The sequence below is a fragment of the Onychomys torridus genome, chromosome 13 (assembly GCF_903995425.1).
Source record: "Onychomys torridus chromosome 13, mOncTor1.1, whole genome shotgun sequence".
Taxonomy (NCBI): Eukaryota; Metazoa; Chordata; class Mammalia; order Rodentia; family Cricetidae; genus Onychomys; species Onychomys torridus.
In genome coordinates, this window is record NC_050455.1 from 13357489 (window position 1) to 13377841 (window position 20353).

Below are 20353 nucleotides of genomic sequence, written 5' to 3' on the forward strand. Positions count from 1 at the left end.
GTGCTATAAAAAGGGCCATTGGAGCTGGAGAAATGGCTCAGCAGGTGGTTTCTGCTCTACCAGTGGACCCAGGTACTATCCCCAGAACCCATGTTGGACAGCTCACAACCACTTGTAATTCCAGCTCTAAGTTATCTGGCCCGGCACCCTGTCCTGCCCTCCACAAGCACCCCATACACACAAACATACAACTGAAAATAGAAATAAACCCTTTTTAAGGAAAATAAAAAGATCCCATGACTATTGAATAAATTCATGTGTGCAGAAGGACACGTGTCAGAGTCTAATGGTTGCTGCCTTGAAGATGTTACTGCAGAGATATGTGTCATACTGCTTTCCGGTGCCTGGCCCAGAAGACCAAAATACCGACTTCCTGAACATAGTATTATTGAAGAGAAAGCCTTCACCTTACAGGTATCTGGACTTACTGCCAAATATTAAAGAAGGGCCTTTTAAAGAGTCAGGGGTGCCTTCTACCCAAGGGTGATCAAGGGTGGATCAGCTTGAGAACGGAGGCTGGGGAGCAAGAGTATGCTTCCCTATGTGTGGCCTTCCCACACCTGCCTTGATCTTGTTTTTCCCCTTGGAACATGATCTTTTTATAGCAATGATGGTAATTAGATCGTGTCCCCTTTAGACACTCTTAGTCATCTTTGGACTTGTAACCAATATCTCTACCTCAAAATAGAATGAAAATTCAGTTTCTTTGCCTGTGGCTTTTTCTGTTCATTTTTCTAAAATGGAACAAACCTTTCCTGGTGTTCAAGACACCATCCCAGGCCCCTCTGATGGTGATGCTGCTGCAACTGAGTGTTAAGGTGTATCCATTCGCATGTCATTTCAGAACAGAAAATGAATGTGTAGTGCTGTGGGAAAATGTTTTTGTATGCTGGTTATTAAAACACTTATTGGCCAGTAGCCAGGAGGAAGTATAGGTGGGATAAGCAGACAAGGAGAATTCTGGGAAGAGGAAGCTGAGTCAGGGGATGCCAGCCTGCCGTCCAGGAAGCAGCATGTAATGGCACACAGGTAAAGCCACAGAACATGTGGCGACATATAGATTAACAGAAATGGGCTGAGTTTAAGTGCAAGAGCTAGTCAGTAGTAATCCTGAGTTAATGGCTGAGCAGTTTTAATTAATTTAAACCTCTGTGTGTTTACTTGGGTCTAAGTGGCTGTGGACTGGGTGGAACACACGGAAACTTCCAGCTCTAGTGTAGAGTCAGATCCTCAGTTCTGCTAAAACATTATTCTTTCTAGTAAAGTAGCTACAGGAGATGTGCTATCAAAGAACAACGTTTTCTTACCATACGATAAGAATTCACTTCTAAATTCTAAAGTACATTAGTAATTTATTATAGCCCTGAGAATACTGAGTCATTGGAGTGTTTAATTGTTTTTATTTTTAATCTTCTCCTTGTGATACTATTATGACATCCTTTCATGGAGCCAAGGCACACCCTCTGCATCTATGATCAGCTTCTAGAAGATAAATCTGCCATCATCTTTTCCAGACCGTCAAAGCTTCATAGAATCCATACCTTGCCCCAGAATACCCAGTTTTGAAGTCATTCTATTCAGATGTATCTTACGAGCTTTGGAAAACACAAGCTGAAGCAGTATGTCAGATGTAGAAATGATGTTTTATACCATGATGAGATGTCACTTATGTATAATTGCATTTATTGTCTCATTTCCTTACTATCAATGCTTTTGTAATAAGACTACTCTGGGGTTAAATGACATAGAACTTGGAAAGTGTTTAGCAAATGTTTGGTATGATGAGCACACAATAAATGTTTTTTTATCATTACTGTTTAGTGAATTTTATACTTTAATGACCATATACTGCATGCCAGCCATTTTTGTGTTTTAAAGCCACACTTTTCTCATTAAGTAATGTGGTATATATGTTAGTCAGGTTAGTATCTAATACTCGTCCAAACTGTTTCCCTCATTCAGCAATGAAAATCTCCATCCCTGTGATGATAGATAGCAAGAATACAGCAATAGCTAGGCAAGGTCTCTGAATTCAAAGATCTTCCCCAACCAAGGAAGACTGATAAAGATTTAGGTGATTACAAGATGATGCATAGAAGCCTGCAGGATAAATGAACAATGCAGAAAGGAGAGGCATAGTACAGCAGGTTGTCTTCTTGGAATAGTGACACTATCATTGACACTGGAAGGGGAATCAGGCTTGGCCAGAGAAAGAGACTGGAGAAACACAGAGGCAGAGGGATCACCACCAGAAGAAAAAGCATGTGTACTATGAGGAGATGAGAGGAAATGCTATTTATTGATGAACTGGCAGAGACTCCAGAAGAACAGAGAGGAGATAACAGAGAAGTCCAGAGGTGCCAGAGCTTAGAGAGCTTTGTCCTGCAGTCTCCTCTGGGGTCATTGGTGCCTTCTCTCCACCAATCCAGAATCATTCCACCTTAGCTGGGGTCTGTATGATTAACCTAACCCCCATTGGCTATTATTTCCTTATCTATCCCACCAATTGTGTGCTCCTTTGCTATCTTCAAATCCTGTTATCCAATTCAGAATGCATTTACTGAGTCACTGTCTTCTCCAATGTCTGTTCATCCATTCCATCTATAAATTATAAATGTATTGCTTTGAAAAATACATGGACGTTATGCACCCTAGTTGCTGTGAGAACCTGCTGGTGCCTCACCTGGTGTAAGCACATCTGCGTTTCCTCCTCCCCTCAATGTGCAGCATGCGCATGCGCGCTGCTCCTGTAGCCATCGCCGTGGGTACAATGCCCGGTAGCTAAGTTCTTGCAGGGCTCTGAGCCTAGGTGCCCTCTGTTCTGGAGACTGACTGCCAGCCCCACTTGTTTTCAGCAGGGTTCCTGTTCATACCTGAATCTGGGAGCTCAAAGTACTTAGTAAGTACTCAAATACTAAATGTAGTTTCTGCAACTGCGTGAGAGTAACCTTAGTTAGGTCATTCCTAATGGTCCTATCCCCTACCCCCTGTTGGCCAGATAAAACAATCAAACCACTTGTTTCAAAGTCATTAAACTTCAATCTAATACAATTTCTCTTAAAAGTCACTGTTTCTTACTGGATTCCAGGATTAGTCAAAAAATGTAATAAATTATATGGAATTAAAATAACAGAACACCTGAGGCTGGGTGATGCAGAAAAGAAACAGACTGACATTTGTCCACAGAGTGAGAAGTCCAAGGACAGGACGTGTGCCAGCATCCTCTCTGCCTCTGCCGTAGCTCTGGGGTGTGTTTACTTGTGATTTTAACGTTTCATTATAATCATGGCAATCCTAAGAAGAAAATGTAGAGTAGACTTTTACAAGTGGATGGCTCCCTCCCTCCCTCCACTCTCTCTCTCACTCCCCCTACCTCCTCCCTTTCTCTCTCCCTCTTCTTCACTGCCTCAATTTTACAGTTCTCTGCCTGAATTTATGGCCAGTACTTTTAATGATTGTTTCTTCATTTCCCAGGCATGCTCTTCTTGCTTCTAGTAGGTTCTATAATTCATAGTAAGTTTTAAAGTTGAATCCTAATTGTCTCCACAGTGACTAGGATACTGAAGGCTCAGTCCTCCCCAGTGTGTACTGATCTATGTGAATAAAAGAACAACCAAAAGCCACTTAACAGTGAGGATTTTTTTAATGCCACAGAGGAATCCATGCTGAAATATCAGGCTATTTTGGAATGAAAAGCGGTAGTCTGCATCTTCAGATGTGTTGGCCGCTGCTCTGCACCCAGGGAGTGCAGCTGCTGAGTTTGCTAGACATCAAATGAACTATCAGAGGGATACTCTCTCTTGCCCATCACAGACAATGTGCTAAAGCCAACATTCAGAGTATTCTTCAAGAGGAAGTGTTGGGAGGGTGAGGAGTTCGCAGGGAACCGTGGGTTTATTTATAGGTTGGTTTTCTTTATAAAGCACCTGGTTCCCATCTTCTGTTTTCTCATCTGTAATTGCCAACCATTCTCCTAGTGGGCTCACTGATATTCTCAAATAGCTAGTATGACAGAACCTGGTCAAAGGGAGCGGGGATTTTTCACTTTAGAAAGAGGTTTTTCACTTTAGAAACGACACTTTGGGTCATTCCCATCCTTTGTTTCTGTTTATTTACTTCCTACCTGTAACCCAATTAGTATTCTTAGTGTAATTGCCAGCTACTCTAGGTACAGTGCATTCATTATCCATATGAAAATTCCAGATTACTCCTAGAAATCACTGTCAAGGGTGAGCAAACACATTTAAAGGAAAGAAACAACAGATGCATGTTCGTGCTCTGGGTCTCCATACTGTCCTTTTTCAACTTCCCAGGGTATTCTGAGCACCCAAAGAACCTTTCACATTAGCTGAAACCAAGTTGGATTGTAAAGCTAACTTCAAATAGCACCATTTTCTGAATCTGCGTACAGACTTTGAAACTTCTTTTCAACATAGCATAATCTATTTTCACTTTGGTTCAAGGGGAAGATTAATATCACCCAGGTTTAACTAAAATCATTCTAGTCTCTAGGGGCTCTTTACCCCTCCCCAGAAACCCCCCCCAGCCTGAAATTATACAGGCTCCACTCCAGCCAGTGTAGTTAAAGGCATAGATAACTAAATAGATTTTTATTTTAGTTAAAAACAATGCTTGTCTTTAAAAGGTATTACTGGTAGAGGAAGACTCTTAGATAAGTAGACTGAATATTTTGTCCATTCCTCTGTCCAGTTGTTCACACATTTCTACTTCATTGTCAGAAGTTTTATAGATTTCAAAATTGTATAGACAGATGCTTTTCTACAAATATACAAAATTTGCTGTTCAAATTAAGTGATCCATTTTCTGCCAGTTTACTGATCATAAGTAATAGTAAATTAACTTTTCTGGCAGTTGTCTTTTCCAAGTCTTTATTTTAATCAAAGAACTGGATGTATGAGGAGAGACCAAACGTAAGTGCCAGTGATCATTGCACTGTAGAGGTGGAGGCAGGGGGATCTCTGGGCTTGATGACAAGCCAGCTTAGCCTACTCCCCAAATTCCAGGCCATCAGAGTCAGTCTCAAAAATAAAGAAAGCTGATGACACCTAAGGATTGGCCTCAAGGTTGTCCTCTCTCCTCTCACCTCCATGGAACTGTGCACTCATTCGCATACACACCTACACATAAGCACTTACACACATACAGCATGCATGTATGCACTCATAGGTGAACTTTTATTCTGTTAGAGTGTGAAGAGAATCATACAACCTTGCCATGACAGAGGACCTTGACAAAAATGATCAGTACTCATCTATTCAAAGAAATCAATAGTTTCATTTGTCTTTATTCTCAAACTTGTCAACTCTTACTTTTTATACTTTGAATGAACAAATTAGGTGGCTTTGCATGCACACATACACACACACATATACACAAATGTGTTCACATTTACAAGCTTGCACACATGTGAGTCATATTTGCCAACTTTCTCTTGCTGCAGAATTGAATATCTGATTTGTTCCTGGAAGTCATTCGCCTAGCATCGGCTTCTGTCATTAGAAAATACTTGCAGTTTTTAAGTTCCTTTCATGCAAATGCCTTTTCATGACATATTTCAGTCATGATTTTACTTCCCTGCTTGGTGTTACTAAACGCTCGGTACCAAGTACAGAGTGACAGCCTTAGTGGGTATAGCCTGCCATTTGTTGAAGTTGTTCATCTTGGTTAATCTAGCCACGATGGAGCAGTTTGGAATTTTATGTTCTTCACATCACCATACTAGGAGTCACACTGCAAGACGAACAGTGCTTTTCTCATTTCAAATTGCCTAAGAGTTGTATTCTGCTCCCTCTTCTCTTGGAAGCGGCAGGTACTAAAGGCTTGAGGTGAGTGCCAATACACAGACCCACACAGGCAAAGGTTAGTTCTTTCAACCCTTTCCTGAATGTGCAGCTCAGGGGCCAAGGGTGCTCACTTTCCCCCCTTCCACTGGAGAGAGCCAAGCCCTGTCAGCTATCTCCGATCCTACAGGTAGCAGGGCCTTCAACTGTGTGGTTCCTGTTTATTTCCTCCAAGACAGTCTTTAAAATCTTAGCGTATACAGGAATTTTATGTGTATTACAGTTCTTGGTTAAGAACAAATAAAGCAAAAGTCTACTAGTTGTTAAAAAAATCTATTTTTAGGAGGTACTATAGCACAGTTATCTTAAAATGTAATGGAATGAAGCCAAATATATCTTACATAATCCTTCCACATTTGCATGGCTTTACTCAGTATTATTTCAATCCCAATCACTGGAATTGGTGTGGTAAAGGCATTATTGTACAAACACTGTAAGCTTGTCTTAGCTGTATTTTCCAGATATGAGCACTTTTTATTACCAAGAAATACTTGTCACTAATTTAGGTTGAAGTGGTCACAGTCACATATACCCATCGTCCTAGAATGTAGGAAGCTAATTCAAGAGGACCACAAGTTCTAGACCAGCCTGGTTTATATAAGAAATCCCAGGCAGCTAGGCAGTGGTGGCGCACACCTTTAATCCCAGCACTCAGGAGGCAGAGGCAAGTGGATCTCTGTGAGTTCAAGGCTATCCTGGGCTACAGAGTGAGTTCCAGAAAAACTCTGTCTCAAATAGGTAGATAGATAGATAGATAGATAGATAGATAGATAGATAGATAGATAAAAGAAATCCCAGGCAAACCTGCACTATATGGCACTTGCCTTTAAATGTTTTACTTAGTCTCTGACTCTTTTACTACCTTTCAGGACCCTACTCCTCACACTGGGTCATCTTGCCCAGTCTTAATACATGGGGAGGTTCTCAGTCTTACAGCAACTTGATATGCCGTGTTTTGTTGATATCCATGGGAGACCTGCCCTTTCCTGAATAGAAATGGAGGAGTGGATTGGGGGTGCAATGGGGGGAAGACTTGGAGGAGAAGAGGAAGGGGAAACTGGGCAGGGATGTAAAATAAATAAATAAATTTTTAAAAAATGTTTTTTACTTAGAAAAACTTGAAAAAATGTAATATAAGTCAGTAAATGTCCTTTCGATATCGAAACTGGAAGGACCCAAAATTGATAACCATGAGAGTGCCTAAAGTATTTTGTCTACATTAACACTTCATGTAAATGTTTGCATTATGCTACTTGTGATGTTTTAATAAGAAAGGAAAGAATGTGACAAGTCTTTGATGTATTAGCCAGTTAAATTTTTGAAAAATATTCCCATAACCTAAAACGGATGTAGTAACTTTCACATGTCACTCTGTTTGGATAGGGAAACACAACTTTAGCAGAGTGATGAGCTGTTCTCCAGAAGTCTCCCAAGAGACCATCGGGAAGACTCTGAATCTAATGGACACATTTTTTTGTGACAGAGTGGAGACAGTACATGGGTCCGAATGAACATCACGTGGAATGTCTTCCTTTCTTCTGTCTATTTGCAGGAACCCTTGGACTCTGCTTCTTTTTTTTTTTTTAATAGTGAATATACCCATGAACCATTCTCCACCAGTAATGACACGTCTGTCTGGTTATTTGTCTTTTGGCTGTTCTCATGATAACCAAGAGTTAATATTAAAATGAATGAAAGAAATTTAAGCATAGTAGGTAGGTTACTTTGGAGCCCCAAATTGGCTTCTTTTCTCCTCCAGGACTCCCAAGTCCTCAAGGTACATGTTGAAAATGTGTAGAAACTGAGAAAGGTGGTTCTAGGACCACACCAAAGCTACAAGACTTGGGGCTTGCAGCATGGGAAGGCAGCTGGGGACCTCTGGACACTAAACAGAATTGGGACTATAACTGAGTAGCAGTAACACGTGCTGCTCAAAACAGTACAGTTGAGCAAGTCTGGAAATTATGACTTCTCACTGATTTAAGTAGCCAGTTGGGTCTAGATTTGACTTTTAGGAAGCTTCTTATTAGGACTTATTTCCAGCTTAGTGTGTGTGCTGGTCTTAACTAACATAACCAAATCCTTCTCGAATACCCAATTCTGAAACAGTGCTGGAAATTTGGCGAGCTTCACTAAGCCATTTCCACAAAGCTCACTGTGTTCTTTTCTAAGTGCAGGAGGCAGAAGAGCTGTTCTTGGCATCTAAACAGCACCTCTGTTTCTTTGGGAAGTGGCTGGAATTAAATGGGCTGTGGGGCATGCTGCTTCGTATGGGGACCTACAAGTGAGGTCTATTGGCGATTCCTGGTGACTGTCCCCAGTGCAGACCACACTGCACTCTCCTTTGACAGAGGCCTGGGGTCTCTGAATTAGCACGTTAAGTGGTGCTGAAGCCTGTTAGTGTTTTAGTGTCCACCATTATTTTTCATTTTAATTTATTATTTTTGAGGAAGCTCTGGAGAGGAAAAGGAGAAGGAACAATATGTATGTGCTACGGCATGTAGCATGAATCTTAAATGGTCTTATTAATAAAAATCAAACCTGAGGCCAGTTATTGGGGTGAATGCTGGAAGATCAGAGACACAGAACAAACCACAGCTTCCTCACCTCGCCAGTTCCTCAGCTGGTCTTGTTTCCTCAGACTGCAAGCTTCTGAGTCCTCATCCAAATGAATCTCAGCTGAACTGTGCTGCTCCAAAGCCTAAAAGTTTAACCAGCCAAATGCTGCTAGTTTCTGGTCTTCACACCTTATATATCTTTCTCTTTCTGCCATCACTCCCTGGGATTAAAGGTGTGTGTCTCCATGCTGGCTGTATCCTTGAACACACAGATCTACCTAGCTCTGCCTCCCAAGTGCTGGGATTAAAGGCATGCACCACCACCACCCAGCTTCTGCTATGGCTTGCACTGACCCATTTTCTAGCCACCATTTTTGGCTCTGTATCTAGTGGCTGTCTGTTCTCTGACCCCAGATAAATTTATTAGGTGCACAATATTTTGGGGAACACAATACCACCACAATGGTATGCATGTGGAGCCAGAGAACAATTTTCTGGGATCAATTCTTTCCTTTCACTATGAGAGTCAGAGATTGAACATAGGCCATCAGGCTTAGGTGACAACATTTGTACCTACCAAGCCATCTCAATGACCTTAAGGACTCACTGTTAAGATTGTTCTTCTTAACCTATTCCCACATTCTTGCTTTGTGTGTGTGTGTGTGTGTGTGTGTGTGTGTGTGTGTGTGTTCATAAGCACCATAATGGAGGAGGTAATACATAATACCTTCTAAAGCAACACTGCTAAAGATAAAATGTGAGCACAGAAGGAATCCTAAGACTTTCTGGGAGCCACATTTTAAACAAGTAAAAAGAAATAGGTGAAATTAATTTAAATAATGCACTTTATTTAGTCTAATATGTCAAACATACCATTTCAACATATACAGGATGCACAGAGCTATCAATAAAAGTAGATCTTATTCAGCACTCTGTCAGTGAGATAGGATATAGATTTTACACTGAGAGAACATCTCGATTAAAACTGGCCACATATTAGCTACCCAGGAGCTATGTGGGTTCATCTACCTAGGTCATGTCTAGCTCTTAGCACAACAACATCTCATGTGGTATTTCTACCTTCTGATATTTTGTCTCTTCAAATGCATATGTTTCATTTTACAGAAGAAATTCATGTGTGTAAATATTTTAATGTAGGTTGTAAGTCATACAAATGCACACACATATTCAAATGCACACACAAAATTCAAATGTAGCTATTGATAACCTGTATATTTCCTTCTAAATAAACCTGGAAAATAAAATAAAGTACTTCCTTCTATTGCTTTCTGAAAGTGTGTATGTGTTTTCTTATGTATCAAGTGGCTGGTGTTGTCAGAGCTACTGAGTCATGACCCTGGGTGGCCATGCTGCCCATGGTAACCATTTGACAGAATTCCAGTAATGGCCACCTATTGCATCTGAAAAGCTGACCTTGTAACAATATCCACATTCTCTTGTTGCGTCTGCTAACACACTCTCAACTCAAAAACTGTTTTCAAAATGAAAGGATAACCAAGCACTCTTGGTTCATTAAATTACCCCACAGTGTCGGAGGACAAAACATCAGAGAAATGGATATACAATGGGAATCATCTTTGAATGTTGACATTTGAGCTATAGATATATAATACTTGGGGCAGTGATCTAAGTTGACAAAGGTATCCCAGTGAAACAAAGCTGTTAGGACCCCTGTATTGCTGTATTACTGAACTAATTTTAGTTCAATTTAATTTTTGAAACCTGAGAAATTTGTCTTATTTGTACTGCACTAAAAATATTTTGCTGAAATAAAACTTCATAACAAAGGATATAAGATCCTGTCCATTAATTAGTAAGTGCTAAGATACCATTAAATACTTAAAGCATGGATCAAGTTAACAGATAGATACTGCTCTAAGTTGATCATTGCCACTGAATTCATCTGCTCACTCAGAACTCTGCATGTACTTCCAGCTAGTATGAGAACTGTTGGCCCTGCATTCCAGCTCAGCACATGCTTTTAGAATCCTGGTGGCAACATTTCAGGGAACACATTTCTGAAGAGCTTGTTCTTGGCCTGAGATAGAAGAGGTGGCTGGGGCTCACTGTGATCTACATATCTAGTTATAGGGTCACACTGCTGGTGATTTTCGCTTCCTAAACCTGGTGTTACAGACAGTAGCTCAGGGCTAGAAGACTAAGAGAGACATCAAAATCAGTATTTCTTATGTCACTGCTAGCTTTAACTTCCAAGAAATGATTCTTATGATTGACTACACCTGGGTTTGTAAACTCAATGAACAAGGGCCATAGTGTCAAGTTTGTATTCAGCTCAGCAGGGAATAAGAGTGTCTTCATGGTTCTGATACTCACAGAGGAAATGTCAAACATAAATTTGGGTATGGGTCAGATAAACAAATCCCAACGGCTGACATTCGTCACTACTTCTAATGATCTGATAAATAAAAATCTAATAAAGCTGATAATCACACCATTGGGTCTTCATCTCAACAAGTGATAGTATAAATATTAGTAATCACAACTAACAGTACCACGTGATAAGTTTTAATCTTGGGAAACAGAAAATTCAGTGAAAAAAGCCTGATTCAGAGGTGTGGTAATGGAAAAGTGGGGATTGGAGTGATAAGTCACTTGTCCAAAAAGAATAGAAATTAAATTAATGGGAGAAGAGTCACCAGTGAGTGGCTCTGTCCTGTCTCATAGCTTCCATTCAGCCACCAACATATGCTCCTTCCTAGAAAGCAATGCTTTTCTAAGTGAAGTCTTCAACAGTCATCCAGGGTCCTTGATAGTAGAACTATTTTAATAATAACTTAACCTAGTATTTTCCTTTTGTACTATGTGAACATTGTCTTGATGATATAAAAGCACCAGTAATTTAAAGGCTTGGAACCATACTACAAATTAAAGTGTCACAATCTCTACAGGTAGTCTCTATATTATTTATTGCATCGAATATAAAGGGGGAAAGCAAACAACAGGGAAAACGATGTCTTGTTAAATCTTGCAACCCTGATGCATATCTTTTGATAGTTGTGAGAAAATGCAAATCGTGCATGAACTACTTTGTTATATCTTGAAGTACCATCAGTGTTTTCAGTCATAACTGTTGTGACGTGAATTGTGCCCGACTCTTCTTACACAGAAAAACATGTTTACTTGAAAGACCGACTGGCTGACTCACTATGATTATGGAAATCTAACAAATACTTTATTGGAAATAATTGAAATAAGCTCAATGCTTCAGGAGAATAATTAAATGAAAATTTTCTGACAATGATACAATTGAAACCTTCAGTAAATATTAGAAGTTTTTGAGGAACCTTGCATCTGCTGCTATAAGCTTGGCAGTTTCCCAGTTCATTTTGGAAATACTTCTCTGACGAAAGGGATGATGGTAGTGACAACAATAGTATTTACTGTTGAGAATGGCCTGTATCAGCATTTGGAATATTTGTAGTGCTGACAGAACCAATATTTTCCAAATGACAAATGCATGACATTATATAATCATACACAAGCTAAAAATCTATACAAACTATGTCACCTACTACACAGTTCCATGTAATGAGTGAATCACTCAGAGTTCTTTAACTGCTTTTAGATTTCATACTATGACTAACTCAAGAAACAATCTGTCGTTGAGTTTCTATGAATGTTATACCAAAATCAATGGATGGTCCTCAACCCAAGGCCACACAGACAGCCCTAATTAAACTTAGAGGAGTTATGAATAAGAGAAAGAAATTCATATGGAAGAGAGGGGGTCTAACTGGGGTTGGAGGGAGATGGGGGTGGTAGAGTGTAATATATACATGCATGAAACTGTCCAGGAACAAAATTTATTCATAAAACAAGCTTCCTAAGAGACTAGGAAAATGCTTTGTTCTGAGTTGCTGTGATCAAATACTGACAAACAGCTGTTTAAAGGGTGACTGGCTTATCATGGCTCATAGCTTGAAGGGATTATTCCACACAGCAGGGAGAGCAGGGGGGCAGCTGCGTGAGCCTGCTAGTTACCTGGCCGCCACAGTCAGGAAGCAGGGAGTAAGTGGTCCCACCCTTAGTGATCCATTTCCGCCAGCAAGGTTCTACCTTCTAAAGGCTCCATGATCTCCCCAAACACATGAGCCTATGGGAGACATTTCACAGCTCAAGTTTCTTCATGCTTCTCATTATAAGAAATGCCCTGCAGCTTCCCCCAACCCAAACACTTAGATTTCCAACTATATTCAATTGTTTAATACCTCCTACTGAACTTTTGTTTTGAAAAATATTTGTCTTATTATTATATTATATTATTATATATACATATTATAATGTATATACATTATGTATAATATATGCATATTGTATTCTGTGTATATAATTATGACTATTTTATAAATTAATTTCTGGGTAATTCTTTATTTACAAATTTTAATGTAGAATAAAATATATTGATAACTGAAGCAACCATTTTGTGAAACCCTTTTATATCTTCAGAACAGAATGTTTGAGAATCCTTGGTATTATATTCATTAATTCCAAAGTAGCAATGCAGCTTGTTGACATAAATAGAGGGAAAAAATTTCTCTTTATTCTTTAAAAGGAATGGTTTCCTCTGGATCACATGAAAATGGTAACTCAGACCCTATTTTCCACCAGGTGAGAGACTGAGGCATATGGCACATCCAAGGCCACCAGTCTAGCCAGAAATACCCCTCCGAAGGCAAGCAGAATTCAAGAATTAATGCTCTTTCATTCTGTGGCTTCTGAAAAAAAAAAAAGCAGTTCTTTGTCTAAGGAAATACGTACCCATATTCTGCACATAAATATATTTCTCCTCATGAATCCAGATATACACTGCAAGCAACAAGTTGAGAATCTGGTTTTCAAAAATTGCATCAGTTGTTCCTTTTGTGCATCCATGTTATTTCACGAGGATGGGCTTTGTATTCTACAAAGATAGTGGAAAGCAATGCTTACAGCTATGTGGGAGGCCATGTGCTCAGCACCATCTCAATTCAGAGTCTTTGCAGGAAATAGCCCAGTCTGCATGTGAGCATTTACTGCCTTCTCCTTCCATTCTCCTTAAATGACAATACTGTAATATTTTATGAAATAATTTTATTTCAAACTTCACTTTACACATCTATAACCAGTTTTATGAATGTCTTCTTCCCCTTCTTCCTTGATTTCTAATTGTTTTGATAGTTACCTGATGGTAAAATCAAAACAGTTATACTAGGTCAACTTGTACCACTAATCTCTTAGAAGTGTGCTGTGGACCTCTCTGTCAAACAAAAAGACAGACTCTCTGAGCAAGACTTGAAGGTCATATTTTACCAGGAGATTTCAATAGAATCTGTGTTATGCCTGCATGTGTAGCTAATTAAAAAATTGTCTTCTAAAAAATTAATTAGACTAATCTTTGACACACTGGTCCTTAATGTTCAAAATCCAACTTAATTTTCTTTTGGATCAATTTGAATGGTTCTGAGTGGCGGAAGACAAAAGGCTGAGGTTGGATCATTTTTTCCCTAAGCAACATAAAGTATGTTAATCTTCTTTCTTTGCCTGGAATTAATTTCAGCATAGGGGTTCCAAGGCCTAATGAGTTTATCACTATGGGAAGCCTTTGCCAGCACACAACTCTAGTTTCACACTGTCTTTCATAAAAGAATTTAATCTCAAGAAAATTTAAGATACATAAATCTGACAATTATATAAGCAAATTAGATTTTTCACTAGTTTTGTACTTGTGTTTCCCATAAAAACACAAACCAAGAGGCTGGAGAGATGGCTCAACCGTTAGGCTCCCTTGCTCCACAACCATGTGGATGAGAGTTCAGATCCCAGCACCACCTTGACAAACTGTGCTTCCCTGCAAATGAAGGAGGACCACTGGGGCTTGCTGGCTTCCAGCCTACCCTAGAAAATGTTAACCCTTAAAAGAACGATCAGGAAGTGATGAAAGATGGTGCTTTCTTCTGGCCTCCACACCCTCAAGTAAACACATGGGACCCTCCCATGCATGCACCTACACACAACTCACACAAACGCATACAAATAAATAGATAAGTAAGTCTATTTTAAAGAATACAAAATGAGGTAATTGGTGTCTTTATCCATGTTTTTGGAGAAAATGGCCCCTATTTTTTCTGGTGTTTTGATGTTTGGGGATACATAAGTTTTGGACTCCAGAAGTTTCCTATTACAAAAAGCACTATTATCACAGTAAAACGAGGGAGTGCCTTCTACCCTGTTTTTATTTTACATGTATTATAATCCCTCAATGTGACAGAAACATGTGTTTTACATGTATGTGTATATACACATTTGTAGCTATAGTTATACATGTCCACATATGTATATGCCAGATGTGTGGGGAAAAGGAAGTAAATGTACAAACTCTTCATAAGTATGTCTTGGAGAGTAAATGTGTTACCATTTTCAAAATTCATTGTATTTCCATCTTTTTATAAAGAAAATTTGCTGTGGTTTTAATTCTATATGTCGTCTGCCACCTTGTGTTCCATTTTTAAATTAATTCAGTTTTTCAATTAATTGTTGGCTAATATTTTTACGTTTTTCGTTTTTATGAAGGCAGATCTGTATGAACACTTAGGTGAGTTCTTAGCAACTGCCCACCTCTGCAGAAGTTGCCCAGGAATGGTATAGAGAATGTGTCACGTAAGGGTGATGCCCTTTCAAATGCAGCAGGCAACAGAGAGGAACACATAGGAGATATGGCAGGGGATAGGTACAGTCCAGGAAACAGCTTAAAATTCCTTTATAATCTACTGCTCCCTTCTTAGAACCTTTAAATCAGCTAACAGAATACTAGCTGAATGGATGTGGACAGGCAAGCCATCATGGTTTTTAAGAGTTCCTGCAGCCGTTAATCCTAGCACTTGGGAGGCAGAGGCAGGTGGAACTCTGTGAATTTGAGGCTAATTTGGGCTATAGAGTTAGTTCCAGGAAAGGCTCCAAAGCTACACAGAGAAACTCTGTCTCAAAAAAAAAAAAAAAAAAAAAAAAAAAAAAGAGTTCCTGCATGTCAGTAGAACTCTGGCATTAAGTTATAAAATCTCCTGCATTGACGACATACATGCCCACTCCTTACAACAGGTATTTCATCCAAATGGTGCATTCTTTGTGTACTTCTGCTGTCATGAGATGTTTTGACAGAAAGAAATCAAAGACGTAAAATGTTCCTGCCTCAGAAATTCATTTAAGTTCCCTATTTATCTGTCGAGGACATAAAAATGTCACAGAAATGAGACGAAGCCATATCTGCCTCCAGGCAGCCACGGCCAGTTCCTGTAATGCTTTGGTCAGCAAGTAGAACCCCCACAGTGAGGTCCACCTGCCCTGTGAGTTGCCCTTCCACAATGGCCGACCAGATCTGAGTTATCCCGGCCACCACCCTTCTTCTAGGAGCTTGAAGTCAAAGGCCTCTGCCAATAACATGAAGTATTTGCTGACAGCCAAGACCTTCCTGGCTCACGAGCTGAGCTCTGAGGCAACAAAGCAAGTACTTGAGACAGAAACGATACCCACGTATCTCTAAGCACCAACATCGCCTTCTGTTCTAAAGCATCTACAGAGGTCCATTTGACAGACTCCTCGTTGTGTTGAGCAAATTTCCTGCCTTTGTCAATCTTATCTTTACTGTGAAGAGACAGTGAATAAATAGTGCATCAGACAAACGGCATGCTACACAGGGGGACATTCAGAGATAAAGAGCAAGAGTATGATTTTAACTAGACAGCTCAACAGGGCATGGTCATGAGTAACGTGGCTCCATCTCATGTTTGTCTATGTCCTACTAAGGTAGGAGGGGAACACTTGTTCCAATTTTGTATAATGAACTCATGTCACTTGCCATATCCACCACTTAAAAGGACAATGAAACCCCTGTTTGCATTAACACCATATCTCTGTGTTTTCTTTTAAATGACCTATTCAAATTATACATGCCATGCTTGAATTTGAGATACTTCTCTTAGTAAGCAAAAATTTGCCTGCTTCAGCTTTCTTTAATACCATATGACTAAGGCAGGGCATCAAAAGTCAACAAAACTCCTATTTCTCTTGTGGCAGGCTGTGGGAAGATACTGACTTCTAATTTCAACATGAACCCTGGCTAAAAATTTCCTGGAGAGCTAGATAAAAAGACAGTATTTATTTTATTTCATGTGTGTGTGTGTGTGTGTGTGTGTGTGTGTGTGTGTGTGTGCCTGAGTACATGTATGTACACCACATGTGTATAGTTGCCTGTGGAGATCAGAAGAGGGTATAGGATACCCTGGAACTTGAATTACAGGTAGTTATGAGTTGCCTGCTGTGGATGCTGGGAATGAAACTCAGGACATTAACATGACCAGTAAGTGCTCTCAACTTCTGCCCCATCTCTCCAGCCCAAGAGATAGTATTTTTATTCGATGTCCAAACACTAAATTTTAACTTTACTCACACTAGAAATTCTGAGTTTCTGAGTTAGGCAACCTAGAATTTAAGTTAGCTGACCTATAATTTAAATAAAAATAAAAAGAGAGGAAGTTATCATTTTCTATTTCCACCTACTGTTCATGTAGGAATGTTTTTTTTCAATGTCCTGTAAGCTGCAGCATACCAGAGAAGAGGATTGATGACTTTAATTCACAGTCATCTGGGAGGCAACCACTCTCAGGTTCAAGAGTAAAAAGAATTGTCTGCATTCAGTTCTGTACACGCTGGGCGTGCCACAGGGACCAGAAGTCAGTGATAGTAGACATGGATCTACCTCTGTGTTAGACAGTGGTGTTTAATCACTGCCCCTGAGATACAGGCTGAAGCAGGGCCACTTCTTGGTGGAAAAGAAACACTAAAGCCATCCAACAATCAGTTTATCACCAAGGTAGAATTTTTATTAAAGCTCTGAGTCTTATCAAGGTAAGCCGCCTGTGAGATACTTCAGCACAGTGACTCTATGTGGTATGCCGCCTGGTCTCCTGAGTCGGCTGCAATCAGAGTGACCAGGGACCAAAGTAGAAAAGGAACAAAAATGCAAAGGGCTCAAAGACTGACAGGGAAGGGAGAACCAGTCGGAAACAGGGTCTAAGAAGTCACCAGTGATTCTATGCTGTCAGTCACAGCTATGTGCAAACTTACCTACGTATGCATATAAATATGAAGTATGTGATTATATAGAAAATACAAGATTGTGTTATAAGTTCCCATTTATTTCCTCATCCTGTGGTTTGGAGCAATATTAATGAGATTGGGGATGATATTTTAATATGTAGCTAATTTCTAAATGCAGGGAAATTATTAGTCTCTCAGAATACTTATTTTCAAAAAATAGTATAACATGTACTTTAAGAAAACAAAACAAACAAAAAAAAAGTAATTCAACCATAGTAGCACATTTAATTCAAATAATGCCAGATTGTGTGTACCTAGAACGTAATACAAGGTGGAGATGGTGGACTCTAATGAACACAGGGTTAACTGCACTATGAAGAGTTATCTTCTGCTAATAAATCTTAAGTAATAAGCGAAGCTGAGAGTTCAGATTAGAGGAAAGAGGGATTATGTTTAGACAGTTTTCAATGTGGATCCAAATTCAAAAGACATCTGGAGCCAGGCCTGAAGCTCAAATCACTATGGTGGTCATTTTAGAGAGCCCATGAGACAGAAAGTTGAAGAGGGAAGTACAGGGTTGGCACTGGGGGCAGAGGGTACCCAGCATCCTCTGGGGTCCTTTCTTCCCTTCCCGTCCCATCTCCACTCTCATTAGTCAACTTCTGCCCTTCTCCTCACCCCTCGCTTTATCTCAGTACATGAATGGCGGAGCTTCAGATTTCTGCTGCTCCAGTCATCGGGCCCCTGGAATAACAATGCCAGCCACAGGCAGGGAGAAGAGAGCTATACAGGAGATGAGGTGGAAAAACGTATTGGAAAGAGATATTGATGGAGATGCATGTAATGTACCTGGGTCACTGTCACGGCAAGGGTCAGGGAACCTTCGACAACACCGAGTGCCCCTGTCACTTAATTATAAGTTCTCTCAGCAGGCAAAATCTTTGAAAAACATTCGCTTTTAAGAGATGTGAACTGTTTATTATTTATGTTATTATTCCATATCACAATCACCATATGGACTATTAAGTAACTTTAGGCTGCCTTTGCGATCATCAGCTCCTGTGGGATATCTATTTAAAACTGCTCAAGTTTACTCTCTCAGAGAACATGTTGATCTGAGGCATCTGACCTCCACAGTAATTTCCTCGGCTTTAGTAGAAATTATGATGGTGCAATATTCTAGAAAATTGCCTATTCAGAAAACAGAAGAATCCATGTTCTCTCATTTCTCATTCTTAATCAACTGAAAATAAAGGGCTATATTAAGAACTCAGAGACGTTGCTAACCAGCTGCTTGCTACATCCTGCATGGTGACTTCATGCCTCCAGGCCTGGCCATCCTCATCTGTCAAAGAACTTCTGGAATAAAAGTGCATTTGTCTTGGTTAATGAAAGCTGAGTTTCTGAGTATGGTATTCCAAGTTGTGAATAGTGTAGGAGGATTTGTAGGAGACAATATATTCTAGAACTTCCAACTCAGGCCCCTGTTTCTGTAATAAACAGATTAGTGTAAATGGCTCAAAGCAGGGTTTGTTTGTTTGTTTTTTATTACAGATAAACAGGATTTATAAGCCCTGGGGAGCCCTTGAGAAGTCTTCAAATGCCACAATCAACTGCTATTTCAAAGAAAACAAAATAGATGGTTCTGGGAAGTCCATGCTGTTTCTCCATTGAATTTTAGGTGAGTGCTTAAGACAAAAAATTCAAGATGGACATTAATCTAATCTCTGTGCTTTTCTTCCTTGCATAAAAACTGGAGTTAAATAGTATCAACATTTTTGGTTCAGTTCTGTACTTCCAGTGACTCCCCAGTTATAGACTTCATTTGTTCACTTCTGCTTCCTAATAACAGAAACTATCGGAACCACTATGTGATAGGTGGTTATATTGGAGGAATAATCCACAATCCTTTATTCTATTCCAAAAGTTGCCTAATATTTTTAAATATAGAAATACATTTAATATCATAGTAGTAAGTCCAAATGAGGTAACAGAAAACCAGATTTTAATGGCATAAACCAAAAGGAAGGATGATGGTGATGATGTTGGCTTCCTAGTATGTCAATAACTAATTCCCAAAGCTTCCTGTTCGGGGATTTTATATTCTCTAAATTAAAAATGAGAAACAATAAAGGTCAGGTACACTAAATCTTACAATGTAATGTACAATGAAACATAAACAGGACATGCACACACAGACAGACACACACACACACACACACACACACACACACTGAGCTTTGTTTTACCAGGCTATAAAATAAATAAACAGATCAATGTTGAATTATCAAATGTACTTACCCTTTAATGGTACAAAAGATAAAGATCTCAAATTGGTTGTATAGAATGTTCGTGAAATCCGCTGTTGTTACCCTTGGGCAGAATGAGGAAAAGGAAGAAGCTGAGTGGCAGTCATATGGAGAATTCCCACTTCATCCTAAGAGCAGCTTTCAAAGTAGTCTTATTTCTTTTATTATCTTCCTTAAAGAATGGCCATGCCCAGAACGTCAGAATGGAGTCATGTTCAGTTCTTAACTAAATTACGCAGCTGGCAGAGCACCTATCATGGTTAAGTCTAATCCAGCAGGTGCCGTGCTTCCCTTCTACATTAAAAATGATGCAAGTGAGAACTGCTGCATCATTTTAAAGCAGTGAGGATACAATACAAGTCAACATGACATTATTACATGTTTGAAAACAACTTTGATTAAAATTCAGATTTAGATTCATCATCCACTTTAAGTAAATGAAATAAAGGATCAAAATCATGTGTACGGGGAAATGACTGCTGTCAGAACACCAAGATACCCTTTATTATTT

General features: G+C 39.5%; 1 protein-coding gene across 18 annotated transcripts in view; it reads left to right on the forward strand.

Annotated features, from left to right (window-relative positions):
- Dtna (dystrobrevin alpha) overlaps positions 1-20353 on the forward strand; it is a 363615-nt gene that overhangs the window by 150885 nt on the left and 192377 nt on the right. For all 18 annotated transcript variants that reach the window (XM_036204660.1, XM_036204653.1, XM_036204648.1 and 15 more), the window contains one exon: positions 19088-19214. The gene's annotated coding sequence lies outside the window, so the exon portion shown is untranslated. The remainder of the gene's footprint in view (positions 1-19087; positions 19215-20353) is intronic.